We start from the raw sequence: 12,069 nt of genomic DNA on the forward strand, positions 1-12,069 counted from the left end.
GGGATTTGGACTCGGGTACTGAGACATCCATTCACACACAATACCACCCCTAACCCCCACCCTCCGCACCCCCTGCAAGATAAAAGCAATTGCAAAAGATCCATTCTGATACAATAGACAAGCCATTAGAGGCCTTTGCCCTGCAGATTTCAGGAAGCACTGAGGCATTTTTTTTCATTTAGGGAGCACAGCTAAAGGATCTCTTAAATTTGCAAAACTACCCCAAGGGACTATAAGATGACCAGAGCTCTGATCATCCACACTTAATTATTCATCATCACCATTAGCAAATATCAAGCAAACAGCAATTCAGAATGATTGTTCAGGGTCAGAATTGCCTAGCCCTAAAAAAGGAAAATTCCCAACAAACGCCCAGTCAGTCCAAAAAGGGGCAACCCCCAACCAATGCCCTATCAGAGATGAAGCTGAAGAATGACCAACTGCTACTGCTACTGCTAAGTCGCTTCAGTCGTGTCCGACCCTGTGCGACCCCATAGACGGCAGCCCACCAGGCTCCCCTATCCCTGGGATTCTCCAGGCAAGAACACTGGAGAGGGTTGCCATTTCCTTCTCCAATGCATGAAAGTGAAAAGTGAAAGTGAAGTCGCTCAGTGGTGTCCGACTCTTAGCGACCCCATGGACTGCAGCCTACCAGGCTCCTCCATCCATGGGATTTTCCAGGCAGCAGTACTGGAGTGGGGTGCCATTGCCTTCTCCCTTCCCAAATCTAGGATGTTCAATTTGGACTGAAGCGAAGCGAAGTTGCTCAGTCGTGTCTGATTCTTTGCAACCCCATATACTGTAGCCTATCAGGCTCCTCCGTCCATGGGATTTTCCAGGCAAGAGTGCTGGAGTGGATTGCCATTTCCTTCTCCAAGGCTAGTTCAAAAGGGAAACCAAAGTTCCATTGATGTAGGAAATAGATGGGCTCCAGGTTAGATATTTACAACTAGCCTCCTATTGCATTTCCTGGGACAAGAGATAGATGAGCTCCAGTTAAGGAATTTATAATTAGCTTTCTGTTTGCTCTCCAAAATGGAAGTAACAACAGAAGCAGAGTAAATGGCCAGTATTTGTGTCTTGTAAATACCATAAAGTAATAGCAATGGCGAGAACAAAGAGGGGGCAAAACCCTCTTTGAGGAAAGGTTTAAGGGCTCTCCCTCCTCTTTCTCTTGGGATAAGGGAGACACTACACACGTGCAGAAAGTCTCCTTGTGGGTCAAAAGTCAAGGGATTACTGTCAAGCCATAATAAGTCTTGTTCCTCCCAGAAGCCTTCACTTGATTTGTCTTGACTGAGGGGCATATGTGCACCCCAGGGGAGAGTCCCAGAGCAGGTCAGGTGTGGGAAAAAGAAACCAGATAATTGGCCTGAAGGAAGACAAAGACCCTGAAGAACTGACCTATATACTTATATATAGGTCACTATATATAAATATATATATTTATATGGTGGTGGTGGTGGTTTAGTCACTAAGTCGTGTCCAACTCTTACGACCCCATGGACTGTAGCCTGCCAGGCTCTTTTATCCATGATATTCTCCAGGCAAGAATACTGGAGTGGATTGCCATTTCCTTCTCGAATATGTTTATATGTTTATATAAATCCTCACCAGAGTGGATGCCCACACTCTTTCTTTCTGGGTGTGCATCTCTGCCTTTGCCTCTCTCAACTAAACAAATTGTTTCTCTATGTTATCCCACATGCTGTGGTGCTATGTCTCTAATAATAAGCTTTGTACCTGCATTTACAGTTTCTGCCTCCATGATAAATGCATTTTTCACTGGAGGCAAAGATCCAGGGAAAGTTAGTTTCTAGCCTCTAGTCCTTGCTAGTCTGGTGGCTAGGATTCCTATTCACCCAAGCTATCCAGATTGAGTTCCTAGATGGGGAATTAGATCGTGCTCCATGCTGCAGCTTGCTCCTGCTCACCGAGATCACCACCACAGGCGAACCTGTTGTAGCCACACGTTCCGGGAAACAAACTCACTCAGAAGGACAATGCAGATAGTGGAGTGCAGTTTATTACACTGGCGGGCCCAAGGCAGAGTCTTCTCTTAGCCAAGGACCCCGACCAGTTTTTGTGAAAACCTTATATACCTTAAGCGTACAAGCCCAAATCCACCTCCCCAAGTTCCCTAAAACTAGTCTGAACAAAGGAAAAAGAAAGATACAATAAAAGTTAACCAGTGGTTCATATGCCTTAAGCCTAGGTAGTTAACAGAGGACAAGTATCAATAACTTGCGGTAATACCCCAATAAGCATAATAGAATGTATGATTTTATTCTGTTTCACAGATAATTAGGGTATTCTTTTAGGCGATGGAGAGCCCTGGGGCTATTCCTTCCAGGGGCCTGGTTTTCCAGTTGGTATGTTGTTTCCTTAGATACTGGGCATATAGCTCAAAGTCCATGATCCAGCCTAAGATGGAGTCCTGCTTTCAAGATAGAGCCTGTTCTGTTTCCTCCTTCAAACCAATGCAATAGTGAAGAATACCCTTGTCTTCTCACACAAGAGCCCCTTTATTCACCAAAGACATCTCAACTGGCCAATGCAAGTACTAAGACACAACAAAGAATCAGACAAGGCTGGAAATTTCACTTTCATTCCCAAACGGAGGCTCTGGAGTGGCTTGGCTCACAAAGAGAATGGACCACAAGTGGCTCACCTGTCAATCACAAATTGGCACTTGCCCTCTACCTCTAAAGAGATTAAATCATGCGCTGCTGCAGTTGCTGATTTTCAGTACCCCTTGAGTTCAGGGTGGAGAGAAGAAATGAGGCATTCTGTGCTAGAGGAAAAATTGGACGGACAGGTTTTCAAATTAGATATTCTCAGAAACTGAATATAAGAACCCAATTCTTGTGTCTCCTCATATCTAGAAAAGCGCTAAAGTCCTTCATGGTGATGACTGTTCCTCATGACTAGAAGAAACCTTCTGAAAAAAGTACATGCTTGACTGCATATACTCCCCTTTCACCAAAATCACATATCCACTGAATTTCCCCCTGCCTCTCTGGAGCAGTTTTTCAGAGCTACTTGAGGTGCTATCTCCTAGGCTGCAGTCCTCATTTTGTCCCAAATAAAACTTAACATGCAACTCTCACACTGCATTTTCTTAAGTCAACACAACCTAAAATGATACACACAAAACTACAAACAAGAACTAAGCTACAGTCACACAGGCAAAATCAGAGGTGTAGTCTAAGATTTAATTTTCACTCTCAGATAGAGGCCTCACAATAGACTCAGAAGCTCACTTCCCACAAAGGAAGCTGTCCAAATGGAGTGGAGAGAATTCCCAGCCTGCACCAGCTGGAGTGACTCATCCCCAAGGACAACTAATGTGGACCAAAGCTCCAAATGTTTCTCAGTTCCAAACAGCCTCATGCGGTGGGCAGTCAGCAGTTGTTGCAGACGGTCCCTCTGAGATCCCTGAAGAGAAATGGGCTTCAGTAGCTTCTGAAGGGACAACTGCGGTGCCCGGGGTCAACCTGCCACAGACATGGATTCCTAGGTTGACTTGCAAAACTCCTTAGTGCAAGGCACTGTGTGCCTGATGCACAGTGAGGATAAACACACCAAAATGCTAGAGTTTGGAGCAAAAAAAGATTTATCGCAGAGCCATGCAAGGAGACTGGGGTAGCTAAAACCCTAAAAATCCTCAAGCTCCCCACACGGTTTCAGCAAAGCGCTGTTAAGAACCAGGTAAGGAAGGGAGTGTTGCAGGGTAGGGGATCAGGACGTGCAGGATTCTCTGATTGGCTGATGGTGAGGAACAGGGTGGAGTCACAGGGGTTAACTTTAGCAGTACTTAGGGCACGACTGAGCGACTTCACTTTCACTTTTCACTTTCATGCATTGGAGAAGGAAATGGCAACCCACTCCAGTGTTCTTGCCTGGAGAATCCCAGGGACAGAGGAGCCAAGTGGGTTGCCGTCTATGGGGTCGCACAGAGTCGGACAGGACTGAAGCGACTTAGCAGCAGCAGGCTCCAATAGGTCTAGGGCTATATGCTCAGGGTCATCAAGTAGTTAACACCTGTTTGGTGAGGGGTTTTCACAGCAGTGAAACAATAGAGGAAATGTGCCTCTGATACTGTGATCTTGGTACTTCAGAGAGGAGCTAAAGCAGAAAGTGGGGGAGGGGTCTGTCCGAGGAAAGCCCCCTAGAGTCCTGTAGATTATGGTTTCTCAGAGATATCTGAAATTGCTGTCTCCTGGACTACAGTCCTCCTTTTGCCCCAAATAAAACTTGACTCATAACTCTCACCTTGTGCATTTCTTTTTTAGACAACAATTCCTATTGGGTCTTTTGAGCGTATGAAATCACAAAGAAATGAAGGAACTGTGGCAGAGTGAGGAAAGATGTCCGTCTTCAGAACCTAGGAATCTTGAGGGAAAAAAAAAAAAAAAACCTTTTACAGGCTCTTAGTGAAAGTGAAAGTGTTTGTTGTTCAGTGGTGTCCAACGCTTTGTGACCCAATTGCATGGACTGTAGCCTGCCAGGATCCTCTGTCCATGGATTTCCCCAGGCAAGAATACTGGGGTCGGTAGCCAATCCCTTCTCCAGGGGAATCTTCCTGACTCAGGGATTGAACCTGGGTCAATCCTGGTTGCAGGATTCTTTACCACATTGCAGGCAGATTCTTTATAATCTGAACCACCAAGGAAGCCCTTTACAAGCTTTTAGGGATGGTATATATTGGCAGAGGGGTCAGAAAAAGACATTAGATAAGCTAAATTTTTAAAACTTCAGTGCTCAGATATCTGTCAAAATAACATATAGTAAAATATTAAGAAATATTTTCTGGAATAAACTGCAATGAAATACACAGAAGAACTGTACAAAAAAGATCTTCATCACCAAGATAATCATGATGGTATGATCACTCACCTAGAGCCAGACATCCTGAAATGTGAAGTTAAGTGGGCCTTAGAAAGCATCACTACGAACAAAGCTAGTGGAGGTGATGGAATTCCAGTTGAGCTGTTTCAAATCCTGAAAGATGATGCTGTGAAAGTGCTGCACTCAATATGCCAGCAAATTTGGAAAACTCAGCAGTGGCCACAGGACTGGAAAAGGTCAGTTTTCATTCCAATCCCAAAGAAAGGCAATGCCAAAGAATGCTCAAACTACCACACAGTTGCACTCATCTCACACGCTAGTAAAGTAATGCTCAAAATTCTCCAAGCCAGGCTTCAGCAGTACGTGAACTGTGAACTTCCTGATGTTCAAGCTGGTTTTAGAAAAGGCAGAGGAACCAGAGATCAAATTGCCAACGTCCACTGGATCATGGAAAAAGCAAGAGAGTTCCAGAAAAACATCTATTTCTGCTTTATTGACTACGCCAAAGCCTTTGACTGTGTGGATCACAATAAACTGTGGAAAATTCTGAAAGAGATGGGAATACCAGACCACCTGACCTGCCTCTTGAGAAACCTGTATGCAGATCAGGAAACAACAGCTAGAACTGGACATGGAACAATAGACTGGTTCCAAGTACATCAAGGTTCTATAGTGTCACCCTGCTTATTTAACTTCTATGCAGAGTACATCGTGAGAAACGCTGGGCTGGAAGAAGCACAAGCTGGAATCTAGATTGCCGAGAGAAATATCAATAACCTCAGATATACAGATGACACCACCCTTATGGCAGAAAGTGAAGAGGAGCTAAAAGCCTCTTGATGAAAGTAAAAGAAGAGAGGAAAAGTTGGCTTAAAGCTCAACATTCAGAAAACGAAGATCATGGCATCTGGTCCCATCACTTTGTTATACCCAAGTTGTGAAATCTCCCAATGACCACCAGGGAGCTGATATCCAATGTAAAAGCAAGTGAGTTTTTATTACTAAGCTTGAGCTGGAGCTCCCACTGATACAGATGCAGCGGCTATAGGGAGGAGCCCTGGGTTTTGGATTACATTGCTTATATAGGGAGTATACGTAGAAAAAAAGGATTTCTAGGTAGGGGAACGTCTGATTAGTCACTTTCTTTCGAAGGGTTGTGTGTTGGTTCTTGATTGGTCCCTATTGTCTAGGTTAAGTCAGGAGATTTTGGTCTGGGGTCTGACTGGCTCGTGGGCAGTGGGGTGAGGTCATTGGATTTCCAAAGGCTTTTGGATTTCCAAAGGCTCTTTTCCTGGAACCTTACAAAATGGAGTTTTTCTGTTAACAAAATGGCGTAGCTTAGATTCTTCAACTTCTTGGGAAATAGATGGGGAAACAGTGGAAATAGTGTCAGACTTTATTTTTTGGGCTCCAAAATGACTGCAGATGGTAATTGCAGCCATGAAATTAAAAGATGCTTACTCCTTGGAAGAAAAGTTATGACCAACCTAGATAGCATATTGAAAAGCAGAGACATTACTTTCCCAACAAAGGTCTGTCTAGTCAAGGTTTTTCCAGTGGTCATATATGAATGTGACAGTTGGACTTTGAAGAAAGCTGAGCGTCGAAGAATTGATGCTTTTGAACTATGTTGTTGGAGAAGACTCTTGAGAGTCCCTTGGACTGCAAGGAGATCCAACCAGTTCATTATTCTGAAGGAGATCAGCCCTGGGTCTTCTTTGGAAGGAATGATGCTGAAGCTGAAACTCCAGTACATTGGCCACCTCATGCGAAGAGCTGACTTATTGGAAAAGACTGTGATGCTGGGAGGGATTGAGGGCAGGAGGAGAAGGGTTCGAGAGAGGATGAGATGGCTGGCTGGCATCACCGACTTGATGGACATGAGTATGAGTGAACTCCAGGAATTGGTGATGGACAGGTAGGCCTGGCGTGCTGCGATTCATGGGGTCGCAAAGAGTCAGACACTACTGAGCGACTGAACTGTACTGTACTGAACTGACTGATTCCTGTGGAAAGAGTCTCATAGGGTTGGATTAAAGCAAAAACGCTCTTGGTGCATAAAGCAGTTGGATCCTTTACATCAGGCAATAGGTTGCAGAAATGCTTTAAAAGTTCATATTGATTGATGTGCGGGAAAGCAAAATTCTATCCAAAATATGCCTGTTGAGCTGATTATTTATTAAAAACAAACAAAAAAAAAACACACTGCAGACACAGTACAATCTCTGAAAATTGGGTAAAAGTTATCTTGCAGGGAGGAAGCCAATTTTGACTACATGCTAGAAACTGTTTTTTTGACTTGCTTTTATTATTATGATTGTATTCAATGATTTGCCTGAAGGACCCTGCCCCTCTGCTTGACTGTAAATTAAGAGCCTTTGTTCAGCTCTGGGAGATAGCTTGTCCCTGCCCACCTGTGAATAGAAGAAATTAGCACACCCCTTCAGAAGGCTGGGCATTCCCTTGGAGATGTTTTGCAAGACTGAAGACCCTTTAACTTCTCTTCCCCACTGCATCTCCTTCTTTATTCTGCCTTTTGACTTTAGTTCCTCATTGCTTCTTTCTCTCTGATCTATAAAATACTCTGGCATCCAGCCCCCAATAAGATGGTTATTTTGAAGTGCTAGCCTGCCATCCTCTCGGTCTGCTGGCTCCCCAGTTAAAGTCTCTTTCTTGCCTCAACACCTTGTCTCTCAGATTCATTGGCCTGGAGCACAGCAAGCAGAGTGAGCTTGGAACAGCTGCACTTCTGGAAGAGATATTTACATTTGTGAGGGACAGTCCATTTGTAACGGTATCTTCCTCTCCGTATGAGAAGAGGAGGATGAGTAAATCTCTGGAAACTCTTATCAATAGACAAGGCTAGGACCTATATCTACATAACAATTTTTGCTGTTGTTGAGTTGCTAAATCATATCCAACTCTTTTTGACCCCTTGGACTGCAGCATCCCATGCCTCCCTGTCCCTCATCATCTTCTGGAGTTCACCCAAGTTCATGTCCATTGAATCTGTGATGCTGTCTAACCATTTCATCCTCTGCCCCATAACCATTTTTGACCTTGTATTCTGATCTTGTTTACTGTGCTTTCCTGTAACCTATTAACAGACCCCTGGTAATCTTTCTTTGTCTTTAGGTGCAGAGTTATTTAAGGTGATGGCTTATGCCATTTCTATGAATTACTCAGTTTTCCTTGGTGTGTCTCATGTATACAGGATGTATGCATGTTCTTAAACTTGTTTCTTTCTCCCTGTTAATCTGTCTTTTATTACAGAGGAGGTTTTGTCAAGAACCTAGAAGGATAAAGGAAAAAATCATTTTATTCCCCTACAGTTATTTGGATAAACTATTTCATCAGTTTGTTTTATAACATTGCTAGCTGGTAAAACTTTATTTTTTTAGCTGGTAAAACTTTCTTGTGCTTTCTCTAATCTTGCAGTTGAAAAGCTCAAATCTTGCTATTTCAGTCCTCCATCAGAAAGCAAAAATTGGTACTCAGCAATCTCCAAGTGACTGAAGGTCATAATAGATGTTATCTTAACTAATATGAAGACTAGTAGATTGGGGAGGCAGGAAGAGAACAGGAAAGGAAGAAGTCCCAGATGATGGAAGCCAACATCTCTGCAGATTTATTACTATCCTCTCTCTATACTCAGAGGTCCAGCAGCTTTCTCATCATTAATAAATATTTTCTTTGGTGCCCTTCCTCCCAAAATAATGTTACTCATAAAAAATTTCCTTCAGTAATCAGTGCCTTGGTAAAATTTTTATGCATTTGTAGACCATGATCTTCCAAGCTCAGTCATCCCTATTCTTCCTTCACTTATCTCTTTAGTAATGAACCTGAGCAGAACCCTGTGGGCACCATGTGGGTACAAATCCTTTTCATGTCTCTGATTCTTGTTTGTAGGAAATGGACTTCAGGCAGCATCATAAGACCTTCCATGAGTTCCAAAAGGCAGATTCAAGCAGTTGCTAACCAGAACAGTGAGGGACTGAAGAAACAAAGGAGAAATCATAAACAATAGTGCAATGATAAAGCAGGATTGTGGTTCTTCATCAAGGGAGAAACATGAAAATATCATTGAGTTATTCGGCAGGAACTAAGGCCCTTACCCAGGTGGAGGATGACAACATCATGCTAAGCATGAGTCCTGGAACACCTCCCTCATCACCAATAAATCTGTGATTTATTGTGCAGAACAAAGTCTGCACACAGTGGAAGATAACAAAGACTCTGATCTCTTTCTCAAATTACTAACTGCAACTAACTTCTTTCTCCCTTTAAAAACTTTTACAGTAAAGTAAAATTTTCAGAGTTCATTCTGAGCTGTGAGTCTAGTCACCTTCTCCCCAGGTGGTCAGCCTCCAGAATAAAGCGAACTTCCCTCTCCATGCAACACTTGTTTCTTGAGTACTGGCTTTTGAGCAAAGAGCAACGAAACCCGAGTTCAGTAATAGTAATACATGCTTGTCCAGTTCATAGAAATAACTCTCCCTCTTTAGTCTTACTTCTATCCCATTTTTCTGGTATTCTATCACTGTGTTATTTTACCTGTGTCTTCTTGCCAGTGCCTTCAGCTTTCTGTACAACTTCTTACCCTGCTGAGTAGGATTTATATAGGTTCCTACAAGTCCTCAAGGAGCTGAATAACATCACTGTTTAGAGGAGCCCAAGGGACAGAAGAAAAGATTTGTGTGGCATAGACTGCTCTGTATCATGCCTAGGTAAGAAACAAGGAGAAGTACACAAAGATTTCAAGCTGATTCTCTGAGCAAAATCCAAATCAAAACCAAAGCAAAGAAGCAAACAAAAAAGATTTATGTAAATGCTTTCTTTAGTCATGTTTTTGACAGACAACTCCTGGATTTCTTTTAAAACAGAAAAACTATTGGGAGGGAATTCTCTTTATGAAGTATTTATCATATAAAAGTCTGGGAAGTAGAAACTTTCCAGAAATTCTATTACATTCTATGTCTTTGTTGTTTTTTGTTTGTCACTAATTGTAAAGATAAATAAACTTAGAGTCGGGGGAGTATAATGATTAAAGGTGAGATTAAGAATCAGCTAACCCTTTAGTCTACATTAGAAAAAAATCAGAATTTTTCTTTACAAAATGGACTTGTTTTCAAACAACTTTATACCCTTCTCTTCAATATAATTAGCAAAACTTTTTAAAAGACAGTACAAATATTGCTTTTTTCTCCCTAAGTGGTTGTGAGTGAGGTAAATTTCAATTCAAAATCTGATTTGAATGCTCGCTAATTATATGACTTTGGGCTGGTGACCTTAAACTTCCTTTGACTTAATTTTATTTTCACTTTGTCAAGGATAATAATTGCATTTGGGAAGTGCTTTAGAAACTTGTCAAGACATTTCATGGACTAAATAATCATTGGTTGCCTGTATGAGCAGACTTTCTCTCTGGATTATCCTCTGCTCAACCATTCTACATACATGAATGTACTTTCCTTACATTCTACACACATGACTGATCTTCCCTCTTAAACTTAGAGCCTAATCAGTAAAAACCTGTGTACTTCCTTCCCCCTGGCCCTGGTTAGTGATTGTTCTAATCCTTAGATCAGAATGACTCCACCATGCTAGTTTTTCAAAGGGAAGATTTTACCCCATGAAGGTCCTTAGCCCCTCTGCTGGTTTCTCTGGTAATCGAGAAATCAATATTAGGGATGCTCTGTCTTTAAGGCTTCCCTGGTAGCTCAGCTGGTAAAGAATCCACCTGCAATGCAGGAGATCCCAGTTTGATTCCTGGGTGGGGAAGATTCGCTGGAGAAGGGAATGGCTACCCACTCCAGTATTCTTGGTAAGAATCCACTTGCAATGTGGGAAACCTGGGTTAGATCCCTGGGTTGGAAAGATCCCCTGGAGAAGGGAATGTCTACCTACTCCAATATTCTGGCCTGGAGAATTCCATGGACTTTATACTCCATGGGGTCGCAAAGAGTCAGACACACCTCACTTTCACCCCTCAGACAGCTTCCCTAGCTCCTCAACACTGCTGTTGGCAGTTCTGTCCAACAGCAAGACTGCTGCTGTGTTCTGTCTTCTATCTGCTACACACAGTGGGAGTTGCCCCAGGACCTTGCTTCACACACATAATGTTTCCTCTGTCTATTGAACATGTCTCTGTCATTGACTTTGGGCTTTCTCTTTGGTCTTGAGACTCAGCAAGTACAGGGCTTGCAGGCTGGAGGATGCAGCCCGATGCTACTGTAATACTAATTGTTATTATATTGCCATTATTATCCAAACTTCAAACACTCAGTTATTTTAAATACTTTTTTTGAAGTTATCTTTTTTTCAAATCTTTAGGCACTGGGTCAGGATGTTTAATAAGTAAAGAAAATTAGATGATTAAAATGATGTTTTACACTGCTGTGTTCAAAGTGGATAACCAGAGACCCATTGTATAGCACACGGAACTCTACTCAATGTTATATGCCAGCCTAGATGAGAGAAGGTTTTGGGGGAGAATGGATACGTGTACATGTACGGCTAAGTTCCTTTCCTGTTCACCTGAAGTTATCACAACATTGTGATACAGGAAGAGTAGATTAGTGACAGGATAAAAAAAGCTCTGTAATTCTCTGGTTCTGTCTCTTTATCACCTTGCTGAATGTTTTGTGTATTTTTGCCAGTTTGATTCTGGTAGATTCTCCTTTTAGCATCTCTTGTAAGGAAGGTCTAGGGTTCATCTACTCTCTCAGCTTTTTCTTGCTTGGGTAAGTATTTCCCTGCCATATCTGGTGCGGGAATACTAACTCTGCTGGATAATAACTGAATAATAGCTGAGTAATAACTCTGCTGGATAGAGTATTCTTGAGTGACAAGTTTTATCTTTGAGTATTTTGCAAATGTCATTCTTCTCCCTTCTGGCCTGTTGGGTTTCTGCTGAAAATCTGCTGATGGTCCAGTAGGAGCTCCTTTGTAGGTTGCCATCCCTTTTGCCCTGGCTGCCTTTAAATTCTTTCTTTGCGTTGAATTTTGACAATTTTATTTTCTTGTCCTGGAAAAGATCTTTTTGCAATGAGGTCTTTAGATGTTCTCTTAACTTCATAGACTTGTATATCAAGTTCTTACTCCCAGTTTGGGAAGTTCACAGCTATTATTTCTTAAATAATATTTCTTCTCCCTTTTCCCTCTCTTCTCCTAAAAGGATACCCATTATGCTAATGATGCCCTTTCTAAAAGTTTCCA

Source organism: Ovis aries, chromosome 15 (assembly GCF_016772045.2).
Source record: "Ovis aries strain OAR_USU_Benz2616 breed Rambouillet chromosome 15, ARS-UI_Ramb_v3.0, whole genome shotgun sequence".
Taxonomy (NCBI): Eukaryota; Metazoa; Chordata; class Mammalia; order Artiodactyla; family Bovidae; genus Ovis; species Ovis aries.